At 43.5% G+C, this 19,534-nt stretch overlaps 1 long non-coding RNA gene across 1 annotated transcript in view; it reads right to left on the bottom strand.

Annotated features, from left to right (window-relative positions):
• Positions 1–15,146: 15,146 nt before the first annotated feature.
• LOC148369814 (uncharacterized) overlaps positions 15,147–19,534 on the bottom strand; it is a 46,614-nt gene continuing 42,226 nt past the window's right edge. The window contains exon 3 of the long non-coding RNA XR_015849884.1: positions 15,147–15,323. This is a non-coding gene — a long non-coding RNA (uncharacterized LOC148369814). The remainder of the gene's footprint in view (positions 15,324–19,534) is intronic.

The following is a 19,534-nucleotide window of genomic DNA, read 5'->3' on the forward strand; positions in this document are numbered from 1 at the left end:
ATAAAAAGTTAAAACTTAATAAAAAAACAAATTCCTAGTAAAATAAATTAAAAATATGTATAGTAAAATCCAAAATAACAGTAAAATTATCAACCAAAATGAATAACCTTAGCTACAGTGATTACACATTAAAGGACAAAAAAACATTCTGTTATTCAAGTCAACATAATAATTTGAAGTAACAAAACAAAACAAAACAGGGAACTGGTGCCTGGAGTTAATTTTTAAACTTTCAACGGATGGTGTGCCTCAAAAATGTAAAACAAAGTGCCTCCTCGCAAAAAAGGTTGGCAAATACTGATACAGCTAATAAGGTAAGTCAGGAAAAAAACTTCATATTAGATCAACCCAGAAATCTTACCTTCTTATTACATAAATAACCTGTGAAACAAATGCCTAAAAGTGTATTTATCGTGTACAGTAGTTTTCTCAAACTTAATTTACTTAGGGGCCACCAGAGTTAGGGTCTCGGTGAAGTCGGGCTATACTGGCTGGTGCGACTTATACTCCAGAGTGACTAGTAGTCCAAAAAATACAGTAATTTCTGAAAATATAAGCAAAAAGTTTCAAAAAAACAGGCCATCCAAGGATTGAGCACCCACTGTGATATTTTTAAGGGCGATGCTGCGCAAATGGCGCTCGCAGAACTCCGCTTCGATAGAAGAGGTTTGATTTAGTTACATGTTCAAAGGCAATAAAAATCCTCTTTGGTACAATGAGAATGTCAGCGTTGCCACATCGGAGGGAATGGGCTCACAGTGGCGTTTTGGCAGCAAAAGACTCTTCTCTGCGAGTGATTTTGTCCAAAGCTGGCCTAAACGACAACATCTTGTTTTAATGAAGGATTTTGGCTGCGATTACCGCAGTCTGCGCTGCGAGGACTTGGCAACCGCTTGCAACGCTTACCGTGGCACTCGTACAAAATACACAAATATTTCCACAGTAATTATGTGTCAAGTCAAACAAGCAATTGAGGGCTCGGGGTGAATGTGCCGGGGGAGGCAGCCGGGAGCAAAAAAGAGCAGGGGCAGTTACTTGGAAGCAGGAGCTGGACCCCAACAAGACAAATTAGGCCATCATCCTCTAAAGGCAAGAGGATATTCTTTTTATCCCTGCTAAGTGCCTGAGAACGGCAGCGTTACGTAGTGGTGGGCTGTCAAGGCCTACAAGACCTTCTCTGCTGGCATGAAAAATATCGGAATTATGTGATGTTAATAATATTGTGTCCGTGATTACTATTAACAGGGTTCGAACACCCATTTTATGGCCATATTAAAGCACTTTTTAAAGGACTTTCAAAGCCAATATTCCAAATTCTCCAGTACCATTAAAGGAAAAAATCCATTGAGAATCATCTATTTTCAGATCCACAAATATATCTGCAATTAACATTTGTGATGTTTAATCTCGCGTGTGCATTTATCAAGACATAAGATTTTTAGATGTTGAGTAAATCATGAATATATTTATGGATCTGAACAATACGTGTGTAAATGTTTTCCAGACTAATCTCTCCTCATATAGGTTTTGGGTAAAAACTTACATTTTCAGTCTGGAAGTTCTTCCTATTACAATTAACCACTGGGAAACGCTTCCTTCATTCTTTGCAAACAGGAAGTAGAACCCAATCGCGTAGCGTTACTCACAGTTTATTGGGGAGAAGAGGAATGAGCGCACAATCGATCCGGGGATCGTTGGTCGGAGAAGTAGATTGAGCGGAACGAGGAAATGGTCAAAATCAAACAGATCGGGGCGAGAACAAAACAGGAGCAAAACACGGGCAAAAAGGCGACTCATAGACAGCGTTTAAGTAGTCAGGGAGCAATCTGTCAACACGTTTCAGCTGGTGTCCGTGGGCAGGGCCAATTGGGCGTCGTGGCAACCGTGACAGAACCTGGCGCCACATGGCGGGGATCAATTGGGCGCCATGGCAACTGTAACAGCAAATCAAACTCGGGGGCCTTGGTGCTAATAAGTATTGAAAAGTAGCTCTCAGGCAGAACGGCGGCGCAGTGGTTAGCGCGTGTGCGGCACAGTTCTGGCCGGGCTTGCGTGGGTTTCCTCAGGGCACTCCAGTTTCCTCCAACATTCCAAAAACATGCATGTCAGGTTAATTGGCCGGTTCAAATTGTCCCTAGGTGTGAATGACAGTGTGTATTTGTGTCTGTCTCTGTGCCCTGTGACTGGCTGGCAACCAGTTAGGGGCATAGAGACACTCCCCGAGGACAGCTGAGATGGGCTCCAGCGCCCCCGCGGCCCTACTGAGGATAAGCGGTGCAGATGATGGATGGAGGGAAGTAGCTCTTAGCTTGAAAAAGGCATATAGCCCTAAAATAGTTATTGGGGGTTCAAATGATTTGGACGAAGCAGCACTGAAGGTCAGGCTGCGAAATGCACGGCCCGCCAGTGGCGTCACGTGGTGTTGCCGCTTTTCAGTCCAAGGCAAGAAACCCTCGCACAGCTTGCAAGATGCAGTTCAAAGACTAAGCCATTGTGAGATCATCGACTTGGGATTTTTGGTGGTTTATGAAGGCTGATTTACGGGCCAATGTGGCGTCCTTACTGGGAAATGAATTACTGTCGCGTGGCGTGATTCAAATGCTGCTGGAAAAGCGTAAGATGGCAAAAGAATTCACACTTCTGTCGAAACTAACAAAGGGAACTGCTTAGACGCTTAGACTGTGATGTAAGGGTATTCATACAGGACTGTCTCAGTATTAGAATTTGAATTGTCTTCGTTGTCATTAACAACCTGGCTCGGGTGTAACAGAATATATGTGGTGGTTATAGTAGTGGTTTGCATTTATATAGCTCTTTTCAAGTCAATGAAGACCACCACCACCTCCCAAAGCACTTTACAATGTGCTTCACACGTACCCATTCACACACACACTCACACACCAATCAGATATGTTTTTTTCTTTTCTTTTGAGGTTTCGAAGTACAATTTGCTCCCTAGTGCTCAATACATGGTCACATTGTCCGCCAATATAATTAAACACGTTGCATAATTAATTATTACAATTTTTTGCATATCAATTTTAAATGGTGTAACGGCGTAATTAGGTTACAAAAAAATGCATTCCATTACAGTTACAGAAAAAAGACGTCATCAAATTCCATGTATATTTTGTAAATATAAAGGTTACTTTCCAGGATTCCAATTTTATTTAAAAGCGTGTTTATGTTGCACACATTGGGGACAGTTTTTACTTATACCTGCATTAGGGTCTACCACCTCTGAAGTCGCCAACGCCTGTGTGGCCACTCAAGTGTATATATATATATATATATATATATATATATATATATATATATATATATATATATATATATATATATATATATATATATATATATATATATATATATATATATATATATATATATATTCATATATATAGTGAAGAAAATAAGTATTTCAACACTCTGCTATTTTGCTATTTTTCTTACTTAGAAATCACGGTAGGGGGTCTGAAACTTTCATCTTAGGTGCATGTCCACTGTGAGAGAGATAAACTGAATAGAAAAATCCAGAACAATTTATTTGTGTGATATAGCTGAAAATAAGAAATTGAACACCTGAGAAAATGAATGTTAATATTTGGTACAGTAGCCCCCTCGGATGGGTCTGGCCTTGATGCGGCGAGGGGGCTTGCGTGTTCCAGTGACCCTGGAGAGCGATACCGTCGGGAGCTTGCTCCTGGTAGGGTCACCCATGGCGGGCCGCTCTCCGGGGTAGGTTCCAGACAAACAAATACCCCAGCGTGTCGGTACGCTGTGAGGTGGCAGCCCCACCAACCGACTATCCTGCGGAGGGCTAACAACTCATCCAGGAGAAACACACTTTGTTACGAAACTGACCAGAGAAAGAAGCCGGACTGACCAACACGGTAACGGACCCCAGCCTGCCCCCGACCAACGAGTACGGATCGATCTTCGTCATAAGACCTGTGTCGCCACCTGGAATGTCCAGACACTCCTTCGCCCCTGAGCTGCCACCCTGCTGTCCCGAGAGCTCTGTCGCTATAACATCACCATGGCAGGGCTCTGTGAAGTACGATGGCAAGGCAATGGTGAAACAACAGCTGGCAACCATTGCTACATCTGGAGTGGCCCCGAGAGTCGGACCGGCCTTTACGGTGTGGCTCTTGCCATTCCAAAAGCCCTCCGGAGGTCCCTCATCAGCTGGACACCAATAAGCGACAGACTACTGTCTGCTCGATTCCTCCACCATCACGGCAAGATGACAGTGATTGTCGCCTACGCCCCCACCGATGTCGCTGATGAGGATGCGAAGGACGCGTTCTTTGACCAACTCCACCAGGCTGTCAACCAAGCCCCACCACACGACGTCACCATCATCCTCACTGATGCCAACGCCACTCTATCCAGCAATGATCGGTCCCCCGGCTCACCTGTCGGCACCACCTTCGTTGACAGCACAACAAACGACAATGGCAACCGCCTCCTCCTCCTCTGCCACCAAAACAACCTTTGTGTTGCTGACACCTGGTTTCCCCGGAAATGCATCCATCACTGGACGTGGTACAGCCCAGATGGCAGAACCAGGAAGGCATTGGACCACATCCTGATATCACGACGCTGGAAGTCGTTTGTAACCAACTGCCGGGTGTTCAGAGGAGCACAGCTTGGCAACACAGACCATCGTCTGCTGGTGGCCCAGCTCAAGCTAAAGCTCCGAGCCAACCAGCACAAGACTCTGCCTCGCCCCGACTCCTCCCGACTCAGCGACCCCAACATCGCCAGAGACTTCAGTTGCTCCATCCGCCGCTCTCTTGATACCCTGGCTCCTGACAAGCTGACAGACTGGGCGGCCTTCAAGGAAAGTGTCCTCCAGTCTGCTCACAATGTCCTCGGACGCCCGCGATCCTCCCCGAGAAAGCCCTGGATATCAGAGAGGACACTAAACATCATAGACCAGCGGCGTGAGGCCCAACTCCGAGGCGACCTCACAGAGTATCGGAGACTGAATCGCCTGCGCAATGTGGCCATTGCTGAAGATAGGGAGAGGTTTTGGCAGGCAGAAGCCCAACAGCTTGAGTCCGCGGCCAACAACAACAACATGAGCCGCGTATTCAGTCTACTACGCCAAGCCCGTAGCGGCCCACACATAGACAGCCCTGGTAAAGGACTCAGACGGCAACCTCATCATGACAGAAGCCAACTGCCTCGAGCGCTGGAAGGAGCACTTTAGCCTCCTCTTGCAGCACAGCACCATCCCGGCTGATCCCACCCTCCTAGGGGCTTCGAGCACAGCACCTCCTAACGACACCTGCTGCACAGACCCTGTAACACCCGAGGAAGTGAGAGCTGCTCTGAAGAAGCTGAACACCAAGAAAGCCCCCGGCATCTGTGCCATTACCGGCGAGATGCTCAAGGCCGGCGGTGATGGCATGGTGGAGTGGCTAACCCGCCTATTCAACCAGGTGTGGGAATCGGAGCAGCTGCCCACCGACTGGACCAGAGGAGTCATCTTGCCCTTCTGGAAATGCAAGGGCGACAGGCTTGTCTGTGGAAACCACAGGGGCATAACCTTACTCTCCATCCCGGGCAAGGTCTTTACCAGGATCTTGCTCAGCCGTGCCCTTCCAGCAATCAGAAGCTGCCGCCGTCCCCAGCAGGCTGGCTTTATGCCCAACCGCTCCACAACGGACCACATCTCTGCCGTCCGTTTGCTGATAGAAAAGACCCGTGAATTCCGTAAAGATCGCCATCTATATATCGGATTCATTGATCTGAAGGCCGCCTTTGACACCGTCTGCCACTCTTCACTGTGGAACATCCTCCAAGCTCTCAGAGCACCACCCAAGATCATAGCCCTGTTCAAGCTGCTCTACAGCAACACAGAGAGCTGTGTCCGTATCAACGGCATTGACTCCGACTGGTTTGCTATCTCCAGCGGCGTTCGCCAAGGCTGTGTGGCTGCTCCCGACCTTTTTAATTGCATCATCGACCATCTGATGTTCAGGGTTAGTGAGCGCATCCCCGGAGTGTCTTTCGGCAACTACCACCTGACTGACCTGGAGTATGCTGACGACACCATCATTCTCAGCACTTCCTACAGCCAGCTGAGAGACGCTCTGGGCATTTACAGCGAAGAGGCAGCGCGGCTTGGCGAAAACCAAGTTCATGTATGTCGGTGATGGACCAGATCCACCTCCCATCCAAATTGGTAGCGACATTGTAGAGCCTGTCAAGAGCTTTGTATATCTGGGGTCCATGGTGACAGACAATGGGGACCTAAAACCAGAGATTCTCCGCAGAAGAGCCCTGGCAGCATCTGCTCTGCAGTCTCTCTGGAAACCACTCTGGCGGCACCAGACCATCGCACGCAAGACGAAGCTCCGCATTTACAACCTCGCCGTACTCCCTATCCTGCTTTATGGCTCAGAAACATGGCCCCTGAACGACACCCTGGCCACAAGAATCGATGGTTTTGATAGCAGGGCTCTCAGAACCATCGAGAACATCAGGTGGCCCCAGCGAGTCTCCAATAAAGAGCTCAGAGCCCGCACGTGCCAGCCCCAAGCATCTTCCTTGGTCGCACAACGCCGCACCCGCTGGTTTGGCCATGTCCTTCGTCTACCACCAGACCATCCGACACGAGCCATTCTCCAGTTTGACCCAAAGGCCGCAGGCTGGAGACGACCACGAGGGAAACCCCGCACTCGATGGCTCGACGTCGTTGCGGGCGACCTCCAACAACACGGAGTTGCCGTAGAGGATGCAGAACAGCTGGCACAAGACCGCCAGCATTGGAAAAACCTGGTTCATCTGGTCGGCTCAACGCACAGGGACGGGACCCCCCGACCTTCGCTGGAGCAATAAGTAAGTAAGTAAGCCTTAGTTTGCTATTACAGAGGTCAAACGTTTCCTGTAGTTTTTCACCAGCTTTGCACACACTGCAGGAGAGATCTTGGCCCACTCCCCCACACAGATCTTCTCTAGATCAGTCTCAGTCAGGTTTCTGGGCTGTCGCTGAGAAACACGGAGTTTGAGCTGCCTCCAAAGATTTTTGATTGGGTTCAGGTCTGGAGACTGGCTGGGCAATACGAGAACCTTGATATGCTTCTTACGGAGCACCTCCTTGGTTTTCCTGGCTGTGTGCTTCGGGTCGTTGTCATGTTGGAAGACCCAGCCACAAGCCATCTTCAATGCTCTGACTAAGGGAAGGAGGTTGTTCTCCAAAATCTCACAATACACAGCCCCAATCATCTTCTCTTTAATGCAGTGCACTCGTCCTGTGGCATATGCAGGGAAAACACCCCTGAAGCATGATGCTTCTACCCCCATGCTTCAGAGTAGGGATGGTGTTCTTCGGATTGTACTCTTCATTATGACCAAAATGTTCTATTTTGGTCTCATCTGACCACAAAACTTTCTCCTATGAATCCTCTGTATTGTCTAAATGGTCTTATGCAAACTTGATACGGGCCTTGACATGTGCAGGTTTAAGCACGGGAACCTTTCATGCCATGCATGATTTCGAATCATGAAGTCTTAGCGTATTACCTACATTAACCTTGGAAACGGTGGTCCCAGCTCTTTTCAGGTCATTGACCAACTCCTGTCGTGTAGTTCCGGGCTGATTGCTCACCTTTCTTAGCATCATTGACCCCACAAGGATAGAAGGATATGCTCATGTAGGTTTTAGATCAGAGGATAGTGTAATAATAGTCTGTGGTTTGCAATAATCTGTCGTCTGTGCAGCCCTTTGAGACTCCTTGTAATTAGGGGGGGGCGTCACAAATAATCGTGACTTGGCTTGACTTGATAGATGGATAGATGGAACGATGGAAAGATAGAAAGATGGAAAGATGAATGGATAGATAATCCACTGAGGGTTCACCCAAACAAATTGTCTAAGTACACTTTAAAATTGTTGTTTTTATTAACTTGATGATCTGATTGAATTGTTGTTTAAAAAAGTAATTAATAAATAAGCCGTTGCTACTAGGGTGCAGTGGTTAGCACATCCGCGGCACAGTTCTGAGGTCATGAGATCAAACCTTCCTGTGTGGAGTTTGCATGTTCTCCCCGTGGTTGCGTGGGTTTCCTCCGGGCACTCCGGTTTCCTCCCACATTCCAAAAACATGCATGGCAGGCTAATTGACCGGTCAAAATTGTCCCTAGGTGTGAATGAGCGAGTGAGTTGTCTGTCTCTGTGTGTTCAGGGTGTCCCATGCCCACTGCCCGAAGATAGCTGGGATGGGCTCCAGGACCCCCGCGACCCTACTGAGGATAAAGGGTGCAGATAATGGATGGATGGATGGATGGATGGATGGACGTTGCTACTATTGTTGAGTATTTGAGTAGTTTTTTTTAACAAGCACTCTTTTGCTTTTACTCAAGTAACAATGATTTTTCTCCGAACACAGCTTGTTACTAGGGTGGGACGGTGGTTCCTGAAGTCAGACCAGTTGAGAACCACTGGGCTAATGCATCATAATCCTGCTACCACATCAACCAAGTTTCAGATGCACTCAAAGTTATTCCATATTTTATTTAACTTTTTTTTTTTTTTACCAAAAAGGGAAAATTGCATCATATGATTGCAGTCAATTTTCCAAAATAGAAGCCATACTTGAAGGCCGCTTGGGCAGGTATGATGTGACCTTCAAGCTCCAAGTATGAGCGCAACTGATTTAAAGCTCTCTTATCCAAACAGGACACCAAGCACTTGTCAATTCAGCAAAACAATATCCCCCGCGCAACACACACACACACACACACACATGCAAACGCACACTATTGTCTTTCACAAGAGGCTTACATTGGATCAGGAACTTGAAAATTGCACGCACAGGAACAAACGTTTGCACATTAGTCAATTGGCATATGCTTGTATTCTCATCTTCATTTGGTTAATGCCAGCCTGATAATAATAACTGAGTATTGTTTAATGCCTTCTAGCTGTTAAAAATGTCAATGATTTAAAAAAAAAAGATTTATAGATCCATTTTCTGCGCCACTTATTTTATCAAAGGTCACGAGGTTGCTGGACCCATCCCAACCGACGCTGGGCAATGGGCAGGGGACAGCCTGAACTGGTTGCCAGCCAGTTGCAGGGCACACAGGGACAGACAATTTGCTCGCTCATTCACACGTAAGGACAATTTGGACCGGGCACCTGTTGGCATGTTTTTGGTATGTGGGTGGAAACCGGAGTGCCCGAAGGAAACAAGCATGGGGAGAACATGCACGGGGGAGAACATGCAAACTCCGCACGGGGAGTGCGCAGTAGATGGATTTGAATGCTGGACCTGCACGCTGACCACACAGCCGCCGTGCCACCCATGTCCATCCATCCGTCCATCCATTATCTGCACCGCTTATCTTCAGTAGGGTCGCGGGGGTGCTGGAGCCCATCCCAGCTATCTTTGGGCAGTGGGCATGGGACACCCTGAACTGGTTGCCAGCTAGTCGCAGGGCACACAGAGACAGACAAATCACTCGCTCATTCATGGGAGGAAACCGGAGTGCCCGGAGGAAACCCACGCAAGCACGGGGAGAACATGCAAACTCCACACAGGAGGTTTGATCTCATGACCTCAGAACTGTGCCGCACACGCGCTAACCACTGCGCCGCCGTGCTGCCCTGCCACCCATGTATGATTTATAAATACATATATGATTCAAAAATACATGTAGTACATATAAACATGCATTTTTTAAGGAGGTAGGTCGAGAAATTGATTTGGCATAAGATGAGGTTACTTGGAATTAATATGCTGCACTTGCTGCTATGGGTAAAACACAGAAAGCTTGTAAAAGGCCTGGCAAATTATGAGAAAAATAATCATGCGGTTTGGTCACTTTGATTTTCTGTAGTTTGTATTGTTTCTGATGCTTTTTATCACTACACATTACAGCAACATTTAGTGGTCAAATGATACACACTGTCCCTTGAGGCCAGTGTTTCTCAATCATTCTCTGTCACGCCCCCCCTCGGAAGAGGAAATCCACTTGCCTACATAAAATTTAAAGCCCTAATGTTGAACATTTCCCCACTAGATTGTACTGTGTTGACTGATACGAAAAGGGCCAGTGACTCCATAGCATGTCAGTTAGATACGGGACAAGCATAGTGCCGACTTAAGTGGGGATTCTACGATATAAAAGAATTCTAAAAATTAACATTGGTATGATAGTTAATGTATTTTTGACTCCTATTTAAATTAATATTTGCTTTTTTTTTAACTAAATGTTTTTATTGCACCAGTAGAAGTAGGGTTAAATTGACTTAGTTGACCATGAAAAAAAATCATGTTACTAGAAAAACACAATGACCCAGCACTGGTGAGCTAATTTCAGAACACATCCGCGGGCACCTCAGCTGGTGCCCTTGGGCAACACGTTTGAGACCCCTGTTCTACATACCTTTTCACAGTTTTTACTAGCTTTTGTACCATTGTCACTTTGAGTCTCCGTAGTTTGTATTCTCCCTTGCGCTTTGGAGCACTCGTTTTTCGGTTGCGCTACACCTTACAGCAACATCTAGTGGGTAAATATTACATAGTGTCTCTTTAAGGCCAGTGCAACTATTTTGTACAATATGGTAAGAAAATAGTAAAAGTTGATCCTTACGTTTGACTCAAAGGACTGCATTATAATTCCGCCCCCCAAAAAACAAAAAACAAACAAACAACATAAAACAAAGAAAGGAAATCAGGTCTCGGTTTTCATTCCAGGTGTCTTTTTGATATAATATGGGAATTGAAAACTATCGTGCTCTCGGTTTCTATTTCTTATTTAAATGCTCTCACATTGTCTGTTGCAAAAAAAAAACAACAACCTTGATTTCCCTCTTCAGGCTGCTGCACAAAGCCAAAGTTCCCAGGTGTCATCTGCAGATGGCGTTAAAAGCCATTTGCTTTTTGAAGACGTAGTCTTGGGTTTCGAGCCTAAATTCATTATTAAGGATATCCTTGACTGGCTCTTTTATTATTGTCATGTTTTTGGATGAAAACTTCCTGATTAGCGGTGGAGTGAAGGATGAAGGCGCGGGCCACTGGATATTTCATCTGTGCAACAGTGCAAAAACAAAAACGTTTTGATGAAAAGTGTGACGAGAATCAGAAATCTACAAAAGTCTTGATGGTTGTTTTAAGGCTTTTCCAGAGATGTACTTTTAACTGGAGAGCCAAAACAGCGCCAGAAATAGTTTCAGGTTGATTTCTAAATTTTCTTTTTTGGATGAAATAAAAATGAATGTAAAGTGCCTAGAAGTATAAATATGAAAAAGTCCCTCATGACTTACAATGTGGCCGGAAATTTGCCCTCTTTCTTTCTTTCTTTCTTTCTTTTTTTTTCTTTCTTCTTTCCTTTCTTTGTTCTTTCATTTGATGTCCTGAAAGGCACTTTGAAACAAAATGTAACCTATTATTATTATTATTATCACCATCATTTTCATGTTTTAAAAAACTATTACTCTTATTATCATTACTCTGTTTTGATGAGGCTTTAAAACTAATATACATTTACAGCGTGCAATGTTTCCATACGGACCAAAATAAGCCCCATTACCCCAACTGCCCATTTTTCGCTTATTCTTTTGAGTTTACAGCTTAAAAAGCATTGAGCAAACATAAAGAGATTTGGTGGCGCATCCGTTCTCTTTTGCAACCAGCCAGTGGGGGGCGCCGTAGCAGTGTTGAATCTTACTGCTGTGTCAAAGTGTCAATACGTTCTCAATCAGTATCTTTCACTTTGCTCATTGTATTTTGTACAGCTAATAAAAATGACTAAATAGTTGTGGATGAAAAGAAATGAACTCTGGGCCGTTCTCCGAAGTATGATTTACTGTAATAAACCACATAACTGAATAAATAGCCTCAATAAGGCTGATTATTATACATTTTCAAGAATCAAGATTGGCTTTATTGTCATTAACATAATATACCAATTACATGTTCTTTCCAACAGGACATAGTAACATAAAATCAACTACAAAAAGGAAAAGACTATTTCCATATAGTATATTCTGTGCGTTCTGCTTTGGCAGTAACTCTAAGCGAACGTGTGCCCGATTATGTAGTTTAAAAAACTGTAAAATGAGAGCAGTGGGACTGAATAAGAAGAAAAGGACATTCAGTCAGCGCTGATGCTTTGAGTAAAGTCAAAGCATCTTTCTGAGGGTCAAATTGTCTTGACTCAGATTTCAGTTGATTCGCACCAGGACAGTGTGACGCCTCCTTGCACTGACAGTCAATATCTTCAATGCACAGAAAAGGAGACTCCGAAAGGACTGTAAATGTAAACCGACGGAATCCTTTTTTCACGATTAGAACAGAAAACGGAAAACTCTTCCCGGCTCGTATAAAACCGGGGAATGAAACCTTGCCGTAAAAGAGTGCGTCTGTCTCTTTGTCCCACTCTAAGAAGGCGGCGGTGTCCAAACAATGCTCTGATAATGCATTTAAATACGAAACCTATTTTCTTTTTATTGTTATCTTGTATTTTCTCATTCCGGCTCTGCATCTTTGCGTACCAGATGTGCCTCTGCGTTGAAGAATTATTTATCCTCCCCTGAGTCAAATAAATGCAATCAATATTGCTCTCGGGACTTGAAATATTACATTAATGTTCCATGTGGTGACATTTTAGCTGGAATTCTCAAATACATCACGCGGGCCCCAAATTAATATTTGTCAGGCTTTTATACTGTGCAAAACGCTACCAGAGTGAACTCCAATAATTTTCTCCGTTTGGGTGGGGGAACGGTTAGATGACGGAAGATTTTGGTGGCCCAAACGCAGCAGATGTTTGGAGTTGGATTCACACGCACATCAAAATATGACAATTTTGCGTTTTTCTTTTCTAAATTTGGCTTTTTGACTCGAGCTCTTGAACTCTCGTCTTTTGTTAGGGTCGCCACTTACACCCTTTTGGATTTTAAATGCAGACCCAAAGTGCTTACATTTGTTTATTGAATCGAGGTTTCTGGACTTTGCCCGGAATGTTTATTTCAGCATTATAAAATTCTGATTAAAATTGTTAAATTTGTGTTGTTAGGGTCGGTTTTGACTTGGCTATGAATACAAGATGAGAAAACGCGAACTACCACAGTGACAGCCAGCCCCTTTCCCACTCATGTGCGCTTCAGTGGATTCTCTTGTTGCCATTTTTCTAATATTCATGGTTCCCTTTATTGCAAAAAACGACCAAAAATGAACAAAAAAAAAGCATCTCGATTGATCAAAAACAAAGATAAAATGACTACAAAGGACCAAAAAACGACCCTAATAATGACAAACGACCATAAGACGACCAAAACAAACCATAACACCACCAGAAACCACCAGAAACAACCCAAAGCATGATAAAAACAACCACAACGACTGAAAAAGAACAAACATACCATAAAACAAAGAAAACCAACACACAATCTACACAAAAACAATCAAAACCGACCCAAAAATGACAAAAACCAAATTAATCAAAAACAACCAGAAAATAACACAAAAACGAACAAAATGACACAAAACAACTAAAGACGACCCCAAAACGAAATAAAAACCCTGACCAAAATGACCCCAAAACAAACACACAATCAGTCAAATACGATCCATAAACCACCCCCCCAAAAAATCAATCACAATTGATGAAGAACAAAAATAAAATGACTAAAAGGACCAAAAAGACGACCATATCAACGACAAATGAGCACAAACGACGATAAAACAACCAATAAAACCCCCAAATGACCAAAAACTACCAGAAATAGCCCAATGAATGAAAAAAACAACCCAAACGACTGAAAAACAACCAAAAAAAAACACAACAAAATGAAGAAAGTCTATACAAAATCTACACAAAAACAATCAAAAACAACCCACAATCGATCAAAAACAAAAATAAAATGACTAAAAAGGACCAAAAAAACGACCCTATCAATGACAAAAAAATTAGCAGAAAAGACCAAAAAAAAAAGCACCAGAAACTATCAGCAACAACCAAATGAATGAAAAAAAACCCAACCAAAACGACTGAAAAACAACAAACACGCCATAAAATGAAAAAAAAACCCGTCACAAAATCAACACAAAAGCATTCAAAAACAACGCAAAATTGACAACAACAAAATTAACCAAAAACGACCAGAAAATAACACAGAAAAATGACACATAACAAAAAAAACGACCCAAACATGAACAAAAGCAACCAAAACAACCCAGAGAACGAACACACACAAGAATCTATCAAAAACGACCTAAAACGTTCCATAAATGACCCAAAACAACACCAAAATGATTGGAAACAACCCAAAAAAAAAAAAAAAACCCCAACCAAAATGACAAAACTATCCAAAAATTCAGGAACAGCCCCAAAGCCGACAAAAATGACCCCAAAACACCCCATCAAAATAAAAACCAACACACACATCACACAAAAAAAATCCCAAAACCGGCCAAAATCATCAGAAACATAAAAAAAAAATAACGAAACAAAATAAGGACCAAAACCAACCCAAACAAAACAAAAAACCTCGACCCAAAACAACCAAAAACGGTGCCCAAAACACCCCAAAAACAACGTAAAAAACAAAGATGTGAAGGTTTGACCCCCCCAAAAAAACACACAAAAAGATCTAAAAACTAAAAAAAAGAAGGAACTCCTCATTTTTCTCAAGAGCGGATCATTTGCACTGTATGCTCCAGGCAACTATGTCACTTCAGACCTATCTGATGATAGAAGACGCCAAGGTTATATCTGAAATTCAAAGATTTAACCAAGTAATGGTGCGTCACTGAGAAAAGAAATTACCAGAAAATAATCCCTTTGAATCTGTCCAGTCAGCATTAAGAGCAAATTACTCTACTCAGACAATCCTGGCTAAAGTAACCAATGGGTTTCTCTTGGCAATAGGTTCCTGTGCCTACTCAATGCTGCTGCTGCTGCTGCTGCTGCTGCTGCTGCTGCTAAAGCTCAGTGCTGTTTTTGGCACAAATTTAAAAAAATTGAAAAATGTTGGCCCGTTTTCAGTTTATACTTTGTACAACATCCTTTTGCTGCTATCACAGAAATGCACTATGAGACTGAAGTTATCAGAAGACCAGAACAGACCAGTGGACCCCAGAGCATTCGTTTAAGTCTTTTATTAAGGAAGCGTTCAGGGCTTGCTAAGGCGTGATGGCTGTCAAACGTCAGCAGCGGCGCCGGGGAGATAACTTCGGAACAAGTCCGAAATCGTAGTGCGGAAGTCAGGCAGGTCGTGTTTACCAGGGCTGGAGAGGAGATCAAAGCATGGGACGGAAACAGGTCGGATCGGAGGCAGGCAGAATTGGGTAAGCAGAGTTCTAAATGAACGGGATATCAGGAGAAACACACAGTTACAAAATGTACACTCTGACACTGCTCTCTGGACGCAGCACGCTTAAGAGAGAAGTGCCAGCCAATCAGAAGGCGCCCACCCAGGCGCCACATGATTGCTCCAGGTGATCTGAGTTGGTAATCATGACAGAAGTGTGGATTTTGGCTTGGGCATTCTAACATCTTCATATTGTAGGTTTTAAACCATCCCATTGTAGGTTTTGCTCTATGTTTAGGGTCCTCCAGTTGGAAGGTAAATCTTGCGCCTGATTCTCGGGTTTTTTCTGGCAGAATCACCCTGTATTTGGCTGCATCTATTTTCCCATCAACTCTAACCATCTTTCCAGTTTGTGCTGAAGAAAAGCAGCCCCAGAGCATGATACTGCCACCACCATGCTTGACAGGAGGGGTGGTGTTTTAAGTGTAATGTGCAGTGTTACTCTTGCGCCAAACTTAATGCTCAACTAGTTCAATTTTGGTCACATCTGATCAGAGCATGTTGTTCCGCATGATATTCGTGTCTCCCATGTGGCTCCTTGGAAACGCCAAACAGGCCTTTTTATGGTACTCTTTCAGAGAGGACTTTCTTCTTGTCCTCCTTAATGATAAGATTTATGCAGAGTACTAGTAATAGCTGTTTTATGCAGAGATTGTACCACCTCAGCTGTGTGTCCCTGCAGGGCATTGGCCCCGCACCATTGGCGCCGCACCGTTTTCCTCCAAAAGGTACCTGCGCAAACCTGCTGCAGAAAAAAATTGTTTCATCCCCCACAGTCAACCGGCAAGGATGCTTTACTGTTGTTGTGTAAAAATACTTGGAGTACAGTAGCATATGTCTACTTGAGCAGTTGTATGACTAGAGGTTGTGATTTATTGTCATGAGTGAAACTGATTTATATTGTTTTACAACTGACTTTTGTTGTGGACAAAATACTTGTAGGTAAGTACAGTAGGTTATGTATACTTGACCAGTTGTCTCAGATTGTTAGAGTTTGATTTAGTTTATTAAATCCACTTTATGTTGTTTACTGCTGATATTAATTTTTCTATTGTTTAATGAAATGAAATGAAATGATCTGCATTTATATAGCGCTTTTCAAGTCAATGACTTCCCAAAGCGCTTTACATTGTGCTTCACATTTCCCAATAGCGGCCGTGATCGGTGCAGCCATGTAAGGCGCTAACCTGCTTATTGGGGGTAATTGGGGGTTCAATGTCTTACCCAAGGACACTTCGGCATGTAACACGGACAAGCCGGGATTCGAACTGGGATCCCTTAATCCTAAAACGATCGCTCTACCTCCTGAGCTACTGTTGCATTTCAAGTGTAGAATAAATCTTTTGCTTGTGAGGTGCAATAACTATTACGTTTTATAACCCAACTACCTGTCTGTTCTTCTCTATTCAACTAACTTGAATTCTACTTTAAATTCTTTGACATACAACTTTTAAAGTAACTGAAATGCATACAAAGAGAGAAAAATAATAGGAAAGAAAGAGAAAAAGATATTAAGAAAATAAGAAAGAAAGAGATAATTCAGAGAGAAAGACAGAACAGAGAAAGTGAGAGAGTGAACGAAGAGAAAGAGAGAAAACAGAGAAGAGAAAAATAGGGTTCAAAAGAAAGAGAGAGAAAGAATGAAAAAGAGAGAGTGACATGGAGATAGAAAGAAAGAAGAGAGGAAAGGTGTGTGAGAGAGAGAGAGAGAGAGAAAGAGATAAAAAAAGAAAAAGAAAGAGGTAGAGAAAATGATACGTAAACAGGAGGGGGAATAAAAAGTGAGAAAAGAAACAAAGAGGAAGAAATATAAAAAAAGAGAGAAATAACTAAAGAAAAAGAGACACAGAAAGAGAGGGAGAGATAGAGAGAGAGAGAGAGAGAGAGAGAGAAAGAGAGAGAGAGAGAGAAACCAATATAACTCCAGTTGCTTTGCAAGTGGCGCCTACCTTTGTCTACATCAAGTAGACAAATTTCAACTTGCAGCTGATTTTTTCTCTTGTGCTTCTCTGGGTGTTGTCTCTCGGGCCGAATCACAAACCTCAGCGGGCCTTATTTGGCTTGCGGGGCGCATTTTTGACACCTGTGCTATAGATTAACTAAGTTACTAACTTGGAAGAAGCAGTGAGTAACTATAAGTAATTCCTTCCTTAAAGCACCGTGCCCATAACTGTTAATCACACACAGGTGCTCTGTGTTTTCCGTTCTCAGTCATTTAGGTCGACATTGGATCATTAAGAAATCATTGGGGAATGATGTTGATGTTGTTGCTTATTTTCTGTTTGATATGAGGCAATACGACAAAAAGTACCCTTTCCTGGCTCTGTATATCTTTCTTTTTGTATTTCCAGCTAATCCATCCCTCAAGGTGGCAAGACACTCATCCGACTTGATCAAGGAGCAAGAGTGGAGGGGACACGCGGAGGCCCACCATTGATATTATTATTTATTCAGCTATGTTAAACAATTTGCCCTTCCTATCCTTGCTGATCAGAGCAGAAACGTCAAAGAAATTCCGAAAAGATCGATTCCTCAATATGTACTTGAACTCGCCACGTAAAGACACCGCGTGATGAAAAAGTGCAAGATGCGTTTATGCGCACGCATGCTCCATTCGATGTCGTGCAACTCTTTCCTTTCCTTTCTTTTTTCCGACCTCAACACGAGCGAATCTTTCCGAGGCGCATCCTGCCAATCCGATGAATTGTTATGCATCTGCGACCGTGGGGAATAGCTTTCTATCGTTTATAGATCCGTTCTAAATTATTCTTGTCGTTGAGCCTCAAATTTATGCCGTCATTGATCCAGCCAGGAAAATATGAAACAAATTGGGGTTGCTATCGGAAGACCTCCGGGTCAAGGAGATTTTAACATTGCTATTATATAGCGTGGCATCTGTCTTTTTTCACCCGGCTTTGCTGACCTTCTTGCTTGTAATGCTCTTTAATGCCAGTTGGGGAAGTCAAATGCTCACGATTTGATGACTTTAATATAAAAATTGCACGCGGATAAAGCACCGCGCAACGCAGCATCTTTCGTTCTTTTACAATTTGTTTTATGCATCCTAGGTCCAGAATTTAAGGTGATTTTAAGGTTATGAAGTGTTCACGTGATCGAGTGGGCATGGCGTTAGAAATAAGGCTGCATGGACAGGTGCTGGAAGTAGTTGAAAGCTTTAGGTACTTGGGTTGTGATGTGGCTGCAGTTGGTGGAATGGAGTGTGAGGTATTGCACGGAGTGAATCAAGGAAGCAAGGTTTTGGGTGCTCTGAGGAGAGTGATGAGCAACAAGAGTATGAATATGGATGTTATGAGGGGAATGTATGAGAGTGTGATTGTGCCTACTGTGTTGTATGGTGCAGAGACTTAGAGCCTGAACGCAGATTTGAGAAGGAAATTCAATGTTTTTGAGATGAAGTGTTTGAGGACTATGTTAGGAGTGACAAGATTGGGTATATTGAGAAATGAAATTGTGAGAGACACAACTGGAGTAGTAGTGGAACTTAGCAAGCGTGTGGATAAGAGAGTACTCGGTTGGTTTGGACACATGGAGAGGATGGATGAGGAGCGAATGTTGAAGAGGATCTACAGAGCAGAAGTCAATGGAAGGAGACCAAGAGGAAGGCTGCGATTGACTTGGATGGATGGTCTTATGAGTGCACTGCAGGAAAGAGGTCCAGATATAATGGAAGCTAGAGCTCTTGTTGGTGATATGAATGAGTGGAGAGGTGTTGTAAAAGGATAGTGGGATGTTTGGATGCGCTCTAAGGGATGGGCACGGCACCCGTATGATGCGGCAGGGGTAAACCAGTGAAAGCTGTTGGGCCCTGCTGTTGAACAGAAGAGTGTGTTGTGTCACCCTGACGTGAGTGACATGTCCGCTTTCTTGTGTCCCGTTTCATCTGGAGGGACAAAAGCATGACCAACTTGGGTGCCGAGGTGCCTAACTTGTTTGGGTGTTTGGGCAATTGGGTTAGCCATGGTCCAAACATTTTTGTGTGTGTTTTTTGCTATTTTTTCCCTTTTATTTTTCTTTGTTATTGTATGTGTTTGTCTTGCTGTCGGTCACCCCTCGAGGAATATGACCAAGGTAGATAGATAGAGAGATAGAAGTCTAGAATACCACTATTTAAAGTGAAATTCTTGAGAGTCAGCAGTGTATTTCACACCTACGCCTTCAGTAGTGCTACGTCTGAATCAA

This window comes from Urocampus carinirostris, chromosome 3, assembly GCF_059441175.1.
Source record: "Urocampus carinirostris isolate Australia breed hairy pipefish chromosome 3, RoL_Ucar_1.0, whole genome shotgun sequence".
NCBI lineage: Eukaryota > Metazoa > Chordata > Actinopteri > Syngnathiformes > Syngnathidae > Urocampus > Urocampus carinirostris.